Source organism: Ammospiza nelsoni, chromosome 3 (genome assembly GCF_027579445.1).
Source record: "Ammospiza nelsoni isolate bAmmNel1 chromosome 3, bAmmNel1.pri, whole genome shotgun sequence".
NCBI classification, from domain to species: Eukaryota; Metazoa; Chordata; class Aves; order Passeriformes; family Passerellidae; genus Ammospiza; species Ammospiza nelsoni.
In genome coordinates this window covers 55270695-55286661 of record NC_080635.1, presented here as the reverse complement: position 1 = coordinate 55286661, position 15967 = coordinate 55270695, and the positions used below count along the sequence as shown (strand labels likewise).

The 15967-nt window shown below is 43.9% G+C and overlaps 1 protein-coding gene across 1 annotated transcript in view; it reads left to right on the top strand.

Annotated features, from left to right (window-relative positions):
* Positions 1-358: 358 nt before the first annotated feature.
* TIAM2 (TIAM Rac1 associated GEF 2) overlaps positions 359-15967 on the top strand; it is a 167422-nt gene continuing 151813 nt past the window's right edge. The window contains exon 1 of the mRNA XM_059469054.1: positions 359-475. The gene's annotated coding sequence lies outside the window, so the exon portion shown is untranslated. The remainder of the gene's footprint in view (positions 476-15967) is intronic.

Sequence of the window (15967 nt, the reverse complement as noted above, 5' to 3'; positions counted from 1 at the left end):
GTTGCATTAACCGGCTAGGTAACTCGCAGTAAGTTTGTAAATAAACGAAGACTAAAGGACAGGATGGCTTGCTCGGGCAGACAGAGGAGGATGGGGTGGCAACACCTGGATCCCACACCCTTCGCTTGCCCTTGCAGGGGCCGGCGGGTCCAGGTGAGCTCGCCCAGCCCTGCCCAGGCACCCCCGGGGCGGGCACGTCCGCCAGCCCGACAGCTCCGCCGCTGGGACACGAGCGAGGCACCCCCGGTACCGGCACAGCCTGGGGAACCGGGGGCGGGGTCGGGCGCTCCGGACCGCCGCCCCTGCCGGTGGGAGGGAGGGAGTGAGGGAGGGCCGGCGTATGGACAGGCGGACGGAGGGAGGGGAGAGCGTCGCTGTGGCTGCGAGGAGCGAAGTAGGGGCACAAACTTGTCCGCCGGCAGCCGGGCGCGCCGCGGAGACAAAGTCCTCGGGGCTGCTCCGCACCCGCGGGCAGGTAAGGGGGTGTCGGGCGGGGGGCTGGCAGCCCCGGCGGGCGCTCCCAGGTGTGTGTCTGCGGTGAGACCCTGTGCTCCGCTGCGCGTTCCTGCGGCCGGGAGCGGGCGGCTGCGGGACGGCTCCGGCTCTGGGCTCCGCGGGCTCCCGCCGCCCGCCCCGGCCCCGGCTCCGGCCCCGGCCGAGCTCGTCCCGCCCGGCTCCGCGGGGCGCGGCCGCTCCGGCCTCGGGCGCCGCCGAACAAAGAGCCGCGGCCGCGCTCGGCTCCGCGCCCCGCGCAGCGCTCGGAGCCCGGGGGAGCGGGGCTGCGGCCGCGGGGCTCCCCGGCCCCGGGCGGGACACCCGCGCCGGCCGCTGCCGGCGGGATAGCCGGGCTGCATGGAGCCCTGCAGGCGGCCCGCTGCTGCCGCGCGCCTGTGCTGTGCCCGCACTTCGGGGGGCGCAGGGGAACCCCGCTCCCGCAGCGACCCGCTGCGCTCCGCAGCTTCGGAAAACGCCCGTCTGGATTGTAGCAAAATGGAAAGGCTTGCTGGCGCGGATCTTGGTTTAAAAGATGATCGCGGGGGCTGAGCTTTCAAAGTAAGAGGTGAAAAGGGAAACAGCGGCTTGAACAACGCCAATTTCAAAAGCTGGGGGTTTGTGGAAATAGTTTTAAGCCTGGTGCCGATCGTTTGGCGATTTTCGTACCGAGTTCTATAACGTGGAGTAAATTTCAGCTTTTCATATGTTTGTAGAGTTCTTGTCATTTCCCAAGCGAGCAATGTGTTTGAATGTGAGAGTATCATGCTGGTTTTTTTTTTTTTTTTGTACACGGCCAGAACTCCCACTGAAATTAATTTAACGTTTTGTTTTAAGTTACTAGTGGGATTAATGGTCATTTTCTTTAATCAGCTTTCAGTAAGGCTATACAGGAAAATCCTCCTGGAACCGTTGGGATCTTTGTATATGCAAAGAATGTGAAAGGAAACCAGTACTTTGTATGACCTTTTTTTATCTAACTAAACTTACAATAATGTGCTTCTATGTTTTTGGCATGAGTGAGACTTACAGTCCTGCAAATGGGTTTACTTCTGTGGCTGTTCCCCGTGGGAGGCAGCGGTTGGTCCTGGCCAGGCTTGCTCTTTGTAGTTGGGAAAAATATAGACAACTTGCTCTGGGTGTTCTGCTGTGGACCCAGTGCACCCTCTCCTTTATGCCAGTTCATCCAACCCTGTGGAAAGCCAGTTCTAGGAGCCAATGTAGCAGAAACTTAATCCAGCCCCGGAGTTTTTCTGGGGGGAGATTTCTTTGCAGCTCTGCCTTCCCAGGAGTGTGTGGGGGAGATGCTGAGCCCCAGTGCTGTGGGGAGAGGGAAGGGAGATGGAGGGAGGAAGGAGGACCACCTTATTGCTCCAGTTCCAGTGTCAGGTAACTGTAGCAGGGCTGAAATACAGAGCTGGGCTGTGATTGTGCTTTGGGTGGTTTAAACTGCTGCGACATGGGGTTGCCCTGGCAGCCCCTGCCTAGCTCTGACTCTTTTCGTAGCAGCGCGAACGCTTATGCCTTCCCGTGGTGATCTGGATCTAGGCACTGAGAAACAAACAGATGTAATTTTAATCTGGATCAATTCCATTATTTGGTTCATTAGGGGGTAAGAGAGGAGGAAAGAGGGAGTGGGGAAGGTAGCTGTTAGCTTTGTTTTAGCTGGCAAAACTGGATACTGCTGCCAAAACTGCTTGTGGAGCTGCAGTGTGACTGTAGATACTCCCAGGTGCCTTTCACCCTCCCTGCCTCCCCCCGGAGCCTGTCCCGTGACGCTGCATGTAGCCTTGGGAGCCTCCACTCTCTGCGTAAAAATGAGCCTTTGCTAATTAATCCATTAAATGTAATGGAGTAGTTTGTAACAGAAGAATTAAGCAAGTGCCCAAGTGTTTGCATAATTGTTGCTTTGGACAACAATGAGCACTGTAGGTAGAACGGCACAACAGGCAGGGTTTTATAAAAATGTGTTGGTTTGTAAGCACAGCTTACTGGCTTTTGCTGCTCTCTGCAGTGTCTGTCTAGCATTTAATGCACAGGGCGAGCCAGATGTTTTACAGTCAGTCATGACACTTGTATTAGTAAGTGATTATCACATGGGCTTGTGGCAGGAATGGGTGCTAATCAGCCAGATAAAATAAGATGAGTGTGTTTCTCAGTCCTGGGGCTGATGGAAAAGTAGGAACTGAATCCCAGTGTACAGCAGCAAAAGGTGAGGAATCTGTTCTTTCTGTTTGTGGTTACACCATCCCCACACGCTACTCATGTCGGCTCTGCTGGCTATGAGTTGGATCAGATCAGTGACCAGGCTGAAAATTAGTGCTTGCAGTTGGGAAAAAATCCTCAGCATGCTGACTGCTGTCCTGTTTCAACACTTGCAATAGCGTCATCTGAAGGCAGGAGGTGGCAATTGGTGGCCAGATTTGGAGGATGCTGTGAGACTTCCCCTTTGAGTAGCAGTGTAATTTTAGCTGACGTTGAGTCGATGGTGCAGTTGCTTCTTTCATTCCCGTTGTTGCAGTCCCTTGAAGAGTGGGCAGAAAGCATTCATGTGGTGCTCAGGAGCTGGGCATCCCTCACTGGCTCACCTTAGATCCCTACTGAAGGTATTCCGAGTGTCTGGAAGTAAGGAATTGCTGCAAGTGCAAGTGTTAATTAGTTGTCAATTTTTACCCATAGAAGAGAGGCAGCCCACTTTGCCCATGGCCATGGGATTGAAGTAGATGATCTTTAAGGCCTTTTCCAACACAAACCATTTTATGATTCTGTGATACATTTGCCTTCAGGACTTGATGGTATTGATTTGTGAGATTTGAATACTCTTCCTCTTGGGTCACAGTACAACTCATCAAGGAGCTGACTGAGACTTGGTTGAAAGACAGGTTTTTGTTTGTTTTTAATAGCAGATGTGCTTCCAAAACCTGCATTTGTTGACCAGATCTGATCTCTTCCATGCTCAGCTAGTGATGCTACCATCAAGCACTGCTGAAGGCCTCACTGAATTGCCCTCAGCTGGATGTCTGCAGAGGTCATGTGGGTGCCCTGCCCACTGACTGCACTGGAGAGCTCCACGTGCTGTCTGCTCACATTTGCAGTTAGCAACTCTACTCTGACCTTGCCTTTGATAGTGCCTGGGCACATTGATAAGGATCCTTCATGCTGCTGTGGAACACCCTCATGGATTAATAGGGTTGCCTTGCCACTTAGAGCCAAAGGTGAGATTCTGATGGTGCCAAAGTGAAGTCATTGCTTCTGAAAATTCAAGGATAGTAATGGCATAATGATAGTGGCTGGGAAAAGTTTCAATAGTTTCTGTATATACTCTTAAACTCTCTGTGGGATTTTTTTCCTTTCTACAAAGTAAATTGCAGTGACACAAAGTAATGCACTGGAAAAGTTTGGACAAATGCTACCAATGAGATTATATAATACAATAGTGAAGGAATTTATTATGAAGCCTATTATTGATTCAAAGAAGAAAGATTTTCACTGGTGGATTGTGGATAGCTTATAACTTTCTCTCCCATCCCAAAAGTGTATGTGTCATATTGTGCAACCAGAGAAATATATGCTTGCTCCTCTTCAGTAAATAGTTTGTGAGGACTTTAATAGCAGTTTCAAAGCTTGTAGTTCATTACTTGGGATAGCATAGCTGAAAATAGGGTTTACTCCTGATAGTAATTAATATATGAGCACTTTTCTGGCTTTGTTTCTCTTTTTTCTTGGCCATGTTAAATGCTGGGGTGTCTAAATTTAGAAGTGTTTCTAATGTCTGTAGATGTTGAGACGACAATTTCCTAGGTGATCTCACTGCATTCTTTCTCTTTACAGTTGTGTATTTTTTTCTTTATTTTAAACCAAATTATTTGAAAAAGAGTTATCAAGTAAGAGTAGTAAATAGGTTGTGCGTTTTTTTTTTTTTATCACATTTGGCATTGTATCAAGCATGCTGTGATACCCCCATTTGCAAAGCAAATAGGTGTTTTTGAGAAGCCTTGAAAGTTTTGATCAAGGGGGAAGATCAAGACAGCAAAGGAAGCAAGTCTGCTTTGCTTTGTATGTAATCTTCATAATTTAGTTTTTAACTTTTTGTGTCTTTCTTGGTTTGTTTAGTTTGGTTTTTCTTTCTTCTTCAGTATAGTGTTTCTTATTCCTAGCATCTGTGTGCTTATATCCCATAAGTCACAGAAGTGTGTTTCTCCACAAGCAGCAGCGACATCATTCCAAGGAATGAAGGGTGACAAAAACACCTGCAGCACATGGTCACCTTGTGAGTAAATTGTCTTTTCTGTTGAGGGCACCCGGTGCCTTGCTGCAGGGACGGAGTCAGACGGTGCCTGGGCACAGCACCCTGGAGAAGCACTCGGGCTGGTCATGGCTCCCCCTTGAGCTCCTTCTCCCGCCGCTCGTGTGTCCGTAGTCTGTCCGACTCGATGTTGGCAGTGGAGCCAGCGCTGTGCTGTGCCAGCTTGCCAATGACTCCAAGAGAGGCTCGATTTGGAGCATGCCAGGAGGCCCCTTGGCTGCCTTGGTGCCTGGTTGTGCTGTGTCATTTGCTAATGTGGTTTCTTTCTTGCTGGCCTGCGTCTTAATGGAGTTCTTCAACCACGCTAACCGATTGTAATAACTTTTGCCTGTCTAGACAGGGCCTTACTGTGTCTGATTAGATCCCAGCCTTGTGGCGTGCATCACTGCCTGTTTCTTATAAATGTGATGAAAAAAAAAAAAGTGCACGTTAATAGTGCTTAGTCTGTTTTTTTTTTTTTTTGCTTTGCAGTGTTGATATAAAATATTTATAGATGTTTACTTTTTGCCTGGAGGAAAAAAGTTTTAGTCAAATGTCTCTAGGATGCAATTTAGAAGGAACCTCTTATCTCCAGTAAGGAAAGAGCAGACAAATGCTCTCTTTGAGGATATTAATTGGGGTTCCACTGCAGTCAGTTGTGGAAGTTTATTGCTCACTGAAGTCAGCAACTTTCTCATATAGGTAAAAAAAGAATTTCTCTGAATCATTAATAAAAATCCTAAGCAGGAAATCTGGTCTTCCTGCCTGCTTTTAGTTCCTTACTGCTTTTTGGAAATGTAGTAAGTTAAATGCAACTTTGGTACTCTCAATATTTAAGCACTCAAGAGGAAAGGTTGTAAAAGCAGTTTTCTACTGTAATTACAAAAATATTTTTTAGAATTGATATCCAATTTTAGAGAACCTAATAATTACAAAGTATAAGGTTTGAGATAAATTTGGGTTGGTGGTAGTCTGCCTTGTCTTTTTCTTGCATGCCTTCCCCAGAAAAAGAATGATTCAGATTTTAAAGTCTCTTAATTAAAAAAGAAAAACTGCCTTGGCAGAAGAAATGAACTTCTGGTTTTGATTCAAAAAGGAAATCAGAAGATAGTACAAGTGTGCATGCTTTCCAGTAGCTCTTATTAGTATTTTAAATTTTGTGTCATGGTAACAACTGCTTCTGTTTTCCTTGTACTGTTAGGATGGATTTAGACTGAGTGAAGAAGGGAAACTTGACAAAAGAAGTTAGCAGACCATTCTGGTCTCTCACAGGACTGGGAAGTTAGACTACTTCTTTTGGAGCTGGGACGAGCAGTTGCAGCTTGGTTTGTGTGCTGTGCTTGCCCAGAGGAAATTCCTACTTTATAGTGAGAGAGTGGCCAAGAACTAGAGCATATTATTCTAATTAAATCATTTAAATTCCATTGCCGTCATTTGAAAGGCTCTGTGCATCTTCTGAGTTATAGATGGCTTCTGCAGGGACACTGTGAACAATTTGTGTACTTACATGCCAAAATGTCATCTTGAATTGATGCTGTAAAGTTTAAATTGCTGATTTATTTTGATATTAGTCACTTGAAAGTGCTCTTAAAAAACCTACAACTCTTCAGAGGTAGGAGGCATGTTTATGTCTGTTAACCATATACTGAATTTGTTTCCTTTGTGAAGCACCACAATGTCATTAAAATAGCTTTTAGAAGGAAACATTTAATGCAGGCCTATAAAAACAGACCATTCACCTCTCTTTCTAGTTCAAGAAACGAGACTACTGTGGAAAGACTGAGTTCAGGATCTGGAACTGATGTAGCCATGGTGTAGCCATGCTCCCACTGAAGAGTGTTCCTTTAGGTCAGACGGTGCAAATTTGATTTTAACTGTCCATAGGTGTGATCTGCCCATAGATACAGAGAGATCACACTTAAAAATGGTAGGGGTACCAGTAATGAGTAGGTTTTTTGTGATTTCTAATATAATTATATCACCATTTTAGTGTGAGTTACTTGGCAGAGTTAACTCTCTATAATTAACTTGTATGATCATTGTATATATGACAGTGGAAAGAAGAGAAACTTGAACCATTAAGATACTTTTGTTTGGAATACAAAGCTTGTTAAGCAATTATCAGCTTTCAGGCTTTACCAACTGACTGCAAGGCATCTTGTTTGAAAAATTAAACTGTTAAAATTATTTACTTTTTTCCTGTGGTTTTAAACCAACAGGAGTGTTTTATGTGAACTAAAATACTTTGTATATATATCGCTTTATCAGATCTCCAGGGGAAAATATTTGCTTAAAGATGTTTGAGTTTTCAGATGGGTAACTGACTAAAGCCAGAAACTGACGGTAGAAGAGTTATGGGGCTGCTTTTTTTGAGATTAATTTTCACTGACAAATAGTGATTATGGTGTAGCTATTCACCTGTGTAACTGTGGTCCCCATTTGGGGTGCTGTACCTATAAAATGCTTCCTGTATGGAAAAAAAGTTAGATGATACTAGGTTGTGCTCTTTCATTATCACAAAGCACAAATAGCACCTGAAAAGCTAAGTCATCATAAATAATTGTAAAGGTTTTTTGACAATAATAGTAATTACTCATGCTGATGTTTTTGTTACGTCATGATCATGGTCTTGTTATGAATCTTTGTCCCTTCCCTTTGTGTTTTTTATTTAGTGATAGCATTGATTTGGTTACTGAAAGTAAAAAAGCTTTGCCTTAACTAAGTGGATTGGACTAATGTAGTGGCAAATCAGTGGAATTTTTTAAAGTTGTACCACAATCTAATAGTGAACAACAATAAAGGGAAATATCTGTGCAACACTCACAATACTCTGCCACCCATAAGGTTTATCTGTTTATAAAATGCCAGTAATGCATTAGACTTTGGACAAAAGGAGATGCTGCTAGTAGGCAGCTTAACCTAGAAATATTCCCTAAGGGATATTAGTATAGATTGCAATGGGTAGTAAGGATTGAACAGGGCTTTACTGTGTCATACCATGGCTGTGATTTTTATTTTTTGTAATTACTCCGTGGGCTTCTGGTTTTCTCTGTGTTCGTGACTTACTTGTCTCCAGCCTGGTCAAGGTCAGCACAACTAAGATTATTGGGATTTGTCCTATGACTGGCAAAGTGATAAAAATATTGTTTTTAAATTTGCAATTGAGTTGACATTTCAGGGACATAAAATGATGTGAGCTTTGATTCTTGACAGTAGCTATGTAGGCTGCTGATGTGTCTTGACACGCCCTTCTTGTAGAGCAGATTTGTTGCAGTTGGCATATTATTGCTGATAGTTTTCAAATTCCTTGCAGTGGTCCTGTCCTCCCATTGCTCTTGTTATGAACAACCGGTTCCTGGGCTGGCAGCAGGGAGGGAAATTGTGGCGTAGTGGGAAGGCAATTGTTAAATCAGCCACATGCAATGTGCAGCAGATATCAGCAAGGCCTGACTAGCAGCTACAACTGCACCACTGGGAAGTGTCTGCATGCACAGAGGAGTCTTGCAGTCTGCTCAGAGTAGCCTTGATTATTTTACTGGGTATTGTGGACACTTGAACCCCGGTAAAAATATCGTCCATCTGATTATTTCTCCAGAATCAATCCCTTAATAGCTGTTGCATATATTTAAATGCCGTGTGTCTTCCTGAGGACCAGATCAGATGAGGTTTGAATTCAGATGATGAAATCTGTCTTTTTTTTTTCTTTTTTTCCCTCTATTCCAAACAGAAGTAGGAAAAGGAGAGCTGTGCTCCTTTTTCCATTATTGAGAGAGAGACTTCAGCAGAGACCTGTCTGAAATAGTTGGTCCATATTTTAAAATTCTTTTAAATTCTACCTTAAAAATTCTGATTTGGGGACATCCTTTCATCAGTGGTGAAGACATTTACCTGTTTAATTACCCTTTATTATTATGAACAAAATCATGTTGCTTTTATTGCCTGATATGAGCCTAGAATGGCACTGAAGTGCTGACAGGAATGTAGAACAAAATAGGAAACTTGGAATCAGTGCTCAGACTGCTTCATTTGCTGAGGCATAGAGCTCAGGTATCACTTATTTGCAGTGTGTGTTTCTTCAGTAATGGAAGAGGAGATTTCTGCCTTCCTAAGATGATGAAGTCTGTTTCATTTTGCAAAGTAGTAGAAGGCCCTGAGAAGAAAGATACCAGATGTATATATTGTTGTTTATTCTTCCTATGGAGATATGCAACAATATTATCATCAGTGCTACCCAGTGAAGGGAGAGAAAAAGTTGAGTGTTATAGTACTGTAATTGATGCCCAACAATTAATTATAGCATCCTTAATGTAATTTTTTCTGAAGTGTTTTGCTTTTTCATGGTGCTCCCAAAACTGAGTCTTTGAGAAATGTTTTCTTACTCCTTTTTTCTCTGTTGGGAGATACCTTCTAGACATCATCTTTCTGCCCTCTATTTCTTTTGGATCCTGATGGCTTCCACATTTGGTCATGGAAAAGACATTTCCCATAGTAGAGAACTACATTAGAAAAACAAATCACCGAACAGTTGCAGTTCTCTTGTTTGACAGTTTATGGAGCAAATGCTGGCTATGCACCATTTAGCATTCTCCAAGACAAAGTACCCACACAGTGCTGCCAATTTCATTAGAGAGCTACACCAGCTACTTTTAAAATTTGGTCCTGTTTACATAGGAATTACAGTTTTACTACCATACCCATCAAAAGGTTATTGTCTGCACACAGAGTCACTGTTTTTAGCAAATGTGCCTATAAATCTAAGTAACCAGTAATTAAATGGAAGTCTGAATGCCAGGCAAGGAATAAAACTAAGGGTCTCCCTGTGGACTGTGAAGTTATGATTAGCATGGGCAGGTTTTAAGCACCAATCAGCCAAAAAAATATATTGTAATTCGTCATTAGGACTTACCTTTCCAAAACCTAAAAGTTAAATTTCAGCAAAAGGCTAGAGATTACTCAAGGAAGAAAATGGTCACTATGAAGTGATGATTTCTTTTTCCTCTCAAAGAAAGGTAGCTGGAATTGGTGCTGCTTTTCCAGTTCATTATACAAATGGGAATAAAAACTGGGTGCCTGGGGATGGTGCTGAGAGAAGTCCAATAGCTTTGTTGTTTTCCCAGCTACTCATTGGTCCTCCATGTCTGTCTGCTCTCCCCCTTTTCTCCCATTTCCATGGCCCAAGATCCACAGCAGGACCCCAGCAGGTTAAGCAGGGTCCAGAGTTCACATACTAGACACATGAATTATATGTCCACAGTGTATCAATCTCTGCCAGAATCTCTCTACAGCCAAGACATAATGTATAGCAACACTTTTTTAATGAGGAACATGCATCTGTTACACGTTTAGCAGAGGATATTTCTGGAGCAGTGTTAAGAAAATATGCTTTGGTTTTACAACCCCATACCCCTCTGTCTGCAGAGATGTCATTTTTGAGTCAAAGACCAGACATAAGGGCTTTCAAAGGCTGTACATCTTAAAACTGGATAGAAGCCTGGCAGCTCTACCCACTGTAAACAACGTGTGAGTCTCATCATTCCCTTCTCTGCTCCCCCACCCAACCCAGTAAGATGTTGCTCTTCAGAGGGTTGAGGAAGCATTCCAAAGAAGCACTTGAATAAAAATGCTGCTTTGTTTAAGAAGCCTCGTGCAAATGCGCAAATTCCTAATTTTCAACAGAAAAAGCTGTTGTAAAATAGCGCAATTCAAAGCAAAAGCCAAGTGTGTTGGTTTAGTTAGACTCTCATGGCAACACTTTTCATCACTTTCAGGTGAAAAACATTATGTCCATGTCAAAATATTGACATTTGGGTTAAAAACTGGCCTAAAATGTTTTTTGTTGGGTGGATAATGCAGAAAAATGGGTATGAATGTCCCCAAGATTGAAGTCAAGGCTTGAAGACAAAGCTGTGAGCGTGGTGGCATTTCCCTGTCCATGCTGTGGTGAAGGCAGCCAGGAATGAGCTCTGCCTGTGGTTTGTGCCAGCACGAAGCACTGTGAGTGAGCACTGCCAGCTGTGCCGAGCCCGAGGTGCTGGCACAGAGATGTCCCCGCGGCTCAGCAGTTTATTAGCTTGGCCCAGAGCCATGCTAAATGTTCTAAGGACTTTTGGTTATCTCCAAGTGTGGGCAGGGATTTCTTGTTTCTGTTCAGAACAAGTTTGAACCTGCTGGCGTTATAACCTATAGATAAATCCCATGGATCTGTGTCTTTGATGCAAGGAAACTGGTGTGGTTTAGTATCTTGCCTCTCTTTGCCTTTGAGTTTGATGATTTTTTTTTTAACTTTGCAAAACTTGCCTCACTGTATAGCAAAATTAAAAGAGGAGGAAGCAATTACAGAATCATTAAGGTTGGAGAAGACCTTCAAGACTGAGTCCAACCTCTGACTGAACATCACCTTGTCAAGACCATTGCACTAAGTGCCTTGTCCAGTCATTTCTTGAGCACTTCTGGAGATGGTGATTCCCCTGCCTCTCAAAACAGCTCATTCCAATGCTCAACCTCCCTCTCAGTGAAAAAATTATTCCTTGTGTCCAACCTAAATTTCTTCTTGTGTAGCTTATGTCCTCTTGTCCTGTTGCTGTTTCCCTGGGAGAAGAGGCCAAATGTCACCTGGCTACAACCTCGTTTCAGGCAGTTAAAAAGTCTCCCTGAGGCCTCCTTTTCTCCAGGCTAAGCACCCCCAGCTCCCTCATGTGCTCCTTGTAGGACTTTTGCTCCAGACCCTTCACAACATCCATTGACCTTCTCTGGGCACAATTCTGCAACTCAGTGTTCTTACTGAGTTGGGAAAATTGATCACAGCCCTCGAGGTGTGACCTCACCAGTGCTGAGTACAGCAGGACAATCCCTGCCCTGCTCCTGCTGGCCACATCATTGCTGATCCAGGCTGGGATGCCATTGGCCTTCTTGGCTAGCTGGGCACAGCTGGCTCATGGTCTGATTCTTTTCTGCTGAGCCACTTTCCAGCCAGTTCCCAAGATGGTGGCCTGCTAAGTCAAAAGTACCAAAAAAACTTTTCTGCACAGTTTCATCTTCTTTATCAAACCTTCTTTTTTGAGCCCTGTCCTTGTAGATTCTGCAGTCTTCAGTATAAAGCTTATTGGAAGCATGTTTCCATGTAGGAAGGTTTCCAGAGGTGAAAATTTTGAAACGATGCAATTGCTCCTTTCCCCTTGTATGAAGGGGAGTGAAGGGCTCTATTATTCCCCCTGCTACCTTGGGCTGGCTTGGAAAGAGCATTTAGAGAAAGACAGATACAAAGGAGTAAGCAATTTTTCTGGTGTTCATGTCTAGCTATTTTGTGCTTCAGCTGTGCTTGTACAGCATGCTGCAGGTTGCTATCAGAACAGTTGCCAGATGATCTGGAGAGGAAGAGGCGCCAAGATCTCCTTCTCTGTACAGTGGAAAGTTGCATTGAGGGAGTGCTAACTTAGAGCAAGTTACAGACAGAGGTGTCATCCTCATCAGGAGTACTAGTCAAAGGCACCTGAAGCCAAGAATGAAATGATGCAGAATTCACTCAGGATCTCCATGGCTCTGTCAATTTAACAGCTGCAGAGAAGATCCCTAACAGAGTGATGGCACTGAAGGTTTTCCCATGAGGCATTCTACTTGGATGACTTGCATAAAACAGCCATCTTCATGGTGTCAGGAAGGAAGAGTTTTGCTTGACATAGCTGCCTAGGCCTTGGTGTGACAGGTGTATCTCTGGTTAGGCAGTAGTGCTGTACATGGAGGATAGGAGGAAAGTTGTGTTCCTGTCTGCAAGAGGTGTTGAGAGCGAATCTCCCTTCTACTCTTGTTCACAGTTTGTGTACAACTTTTAGAGATCGTTTCTTTGTGTATTTCCCCATGGTATTTCAGCCCCCAGCTCTGTGACTGCTCTCAGTTTGCATCTGCTTAGTGGGAAACTGTTGGCTCCACAATATGCATCAGAAAAAGTTAGAATAAATCACTTCAGACTGACAAAGATTGTTTTAAAATGGGGAAGGATGACGACAACCTTCTCACCCAAACCTCCAAAACGTCATTTAAATTTGTTTTCAGAAGATGAACAAGGGAGCAGTGATTAACTGCAGCTCCTGCTGTCTTCCTGTCTAGCTCATACAGCAAGAGAAGTAGGATGAGATGTGTGGAGAGCTTGTGTCAACAGTGCTAGTCACTGCCCTGTGGTCTTGGGGAGTAGAAAGAATCTTGGGCTGAAAACTGAGCATTTATGTGGGCTGCTGGTGTGCCCATGTGAGCAATGGGCTGTTCTCTTGCAACAAAACAAGTCAAAGTGCATGGATTTCAGAATACCTTACAGTATTTTGCTCTACTTAATATTTTAAGGTTTTTATACTTTGGCCTGTGTTAGCGTAAAAATAAGTACAGGACTATCAGACTTTCCCCACAGGACAAAAAATTCCATTTTCCAACCACCTCTAATTATTTCCATTCTGCTGTCTGGAAAGGATCTGGAGACAATTTAGGAAGCCAATTTAAAATTTACTTGGGAAAAAAATAATTTACCCTCCTGAGCCTCCTTAGATGTGCAGCCAGTGGCATGTGATCAATAGGAAATCTCATGCTCAATGATTCTGATGCTCACAGAAGGACCTTGAGACCGTGAAATTCAGCCTGAGGACTGCTTACCTGTGTGTGTGATTTTTGTAGAAGTGGTGGACTGAACAGCTCACTTGTTGAAGAGCTTTGTGTGGTGGGGGAAGTGACAAAGAGCCATTACAAATAGGCAGAGGATGGCTGTGCTCTTGGAAATGCCTTGTCATGAGGCGCATGGCCAGCCATTCCCTGCTTTCTTCGTGTGGGAGCTTGGGTGATGTTGCAGTTTCTGAGCCCAGCAGTGACACGTCCAGCCTGCAGTCCTGAGGGTGCCTGTGGGCAGCATCTGTAGCTCCAGCAGCAGAGCGAGGGAGGCAGGCAGGCAGCAGGAGAAGTGCGTGTGCACGTCTGGTACCCAAGCACCGCTCCTCCCAGAGCTGTGTCCCATCCTTGCTCTGTGGATGGACACAGATTTTTCTTCAGCTTTTCTTGCATACCAGGTCTACATACATCATCCTGAATGTCTCTTTAATCCTATTAGGGCTGTGTTCAGCTGGGGTTTGGATTTGTCACTAATGAGCGCTTGAGGTTAGTAATTTTCAATTATGCTTTTCTAGCTCTCAATTAAAAAGGTGGTTGACATTTTATATGGAGAAGTTTAAAAACTCTTTTTTTCATTTAGACTGGCTGCAAATTATAAAATCAGGACTCATGGGTGTACAAAACAAACATTCTTGAGAAATACTGTAAAAAGTGCTCTTCATGGTTAACATTTAAAATTTTAAGATTTTTTTAATGTGCTTTATGCTATGTTGGCAAATTGAAAAAATATTGGATCCTTATATGGAGAACCAGCAATTTCCCACAGCCCTGCTTTTACAGCGCTGAATGCATTTCATTTTGTGTGTGATTTTCCCCATTCGCCAACTGACTACATCATACAGTTTTTTTGGCATATTCTTTCTGTCTTATGACCATCAGCAGATATTTTGAGTAGCATATTATAAAGCCACAGATCCTTTTTGCTGCCTTGTATTTTTCCTGTTGCCACTGGGAATGGAAAAGATTTTATTAATTTTGTGGCGTCAGATGAGGCTTCAGCAGAGTCTCTGTGCCTGACCCCAGCGCCCGGTGCTGGTTTCCCTCCCCGTTGGCAGAGGAGGGACGTGCCTGCTGGTCTCCAGTATGTTCTTTAAAAGTAGCACAAGATTGCTCTGGAGAGGTATGAGGAAAACGATTGACACTTGTAAACGGTTCAAGATGCTGTGCAAATCCTTCAGGATGATCTAAGTGTCAAAGAGATGGAGCTGGATTTGAGGCATGCTGCTGAAGTGGGGAATAACTGGAGCAAGGAGAAGATGGGACCAGGCAGAGGCCTGATGAGAGTGGTTGCAGAGACATGGAATATTCTTGCACAGCAAGCTAGTGTTTTATGGAAATGTAGACTGACCACCAGAAACTGAATTACAGAAATCAGTGCTGCAGTTGGTTGTAGGGCTCCATGAAGATTTTTGCCCTGAGGTCTGGGCATTGCAGCAGTAGGAAGGAATATAGTGTGTATAAACTATCAGGCACTTCACAGCAGTCTAAAAATTTGTGGTGTTTAGGACATCGTGTTTATTTTGGGCAGCATTTGTAATGAGAGTAACAAGTGGTTGCATACTGGAGGCTGGTACAAGTGGTGTAAAGTAAGATGCGAATGTGGGTTAGCTTAGCTTAGTGGGTGTGGGGAGGGAGAGCTAACGTGCTAATCATCATGCCTGAAAGCTGTAACTCTTGTGTGTAGGGGGCTGTTCCTTAAAACACTCTGAGGAATTATGAATGGGAAAAATTGAAAAGAGTAAGCTAAAGTAGGAAGTGTAATCTGAATAAAAAGATCATCTCTACAGTCAGACCTCATAAATAGAACATTTCTTTGGGGAAGGGATGAGTCCCTGTCTCTCGAGTTTAAATTTAGGCTAGGCAGGAGATCAGAATATGCATTGCTGGGAGGCAACTCTTCGCTGGCAGGAACAGGATTGGCTTCAGTATTTGGCCATCAGCAATGTTATTATTGTGAAATGTTTCCTGGAATAATACATGGGGGGGTGGTATCATGAAACAGTTTAGTTTTTGTTGATATATTTCTAGGAGCGAAAATATCTGTGATGAATTGTCGCTGTCAAATCTGTGAGCCAACATTTTTATTAGAGACCATGTCCTGCGAGATGTCCCTGTGCACAACTATCTCTGTAGGAGAGGGTGGCACCCAAGGCGATACTGATGGATCATTCACTAAACGCTGTCTTGTAAACGACTTGTGTATTTAGAGCTAAGAACGTGTGAAAAAGGTGGAGTTTTATTGCTGCTGTCAAGTTTGACTTTAGTCAGTTACATTTGTTCTCTTGCACTTCATGAACGTTAGGTCCCAGACGTAAAGGAGGGGATATATTCCATTCACTGAATTCAGACCGATTCTTAATCAGTGGCTACTTCTTACTTGTATAAAATTGGTGTAGGAATTAAGATTTCTAGCTTGCCAGGTATGAGGAGTAACAAATAGGGCTAAATCATCAAAAATAAAGTGTCCAGATTATTTAAAATACTTACATTTACCACTACTTTTTCCCCACCACAAAATCCTAATACTAGATTTTTCCAGTGTCT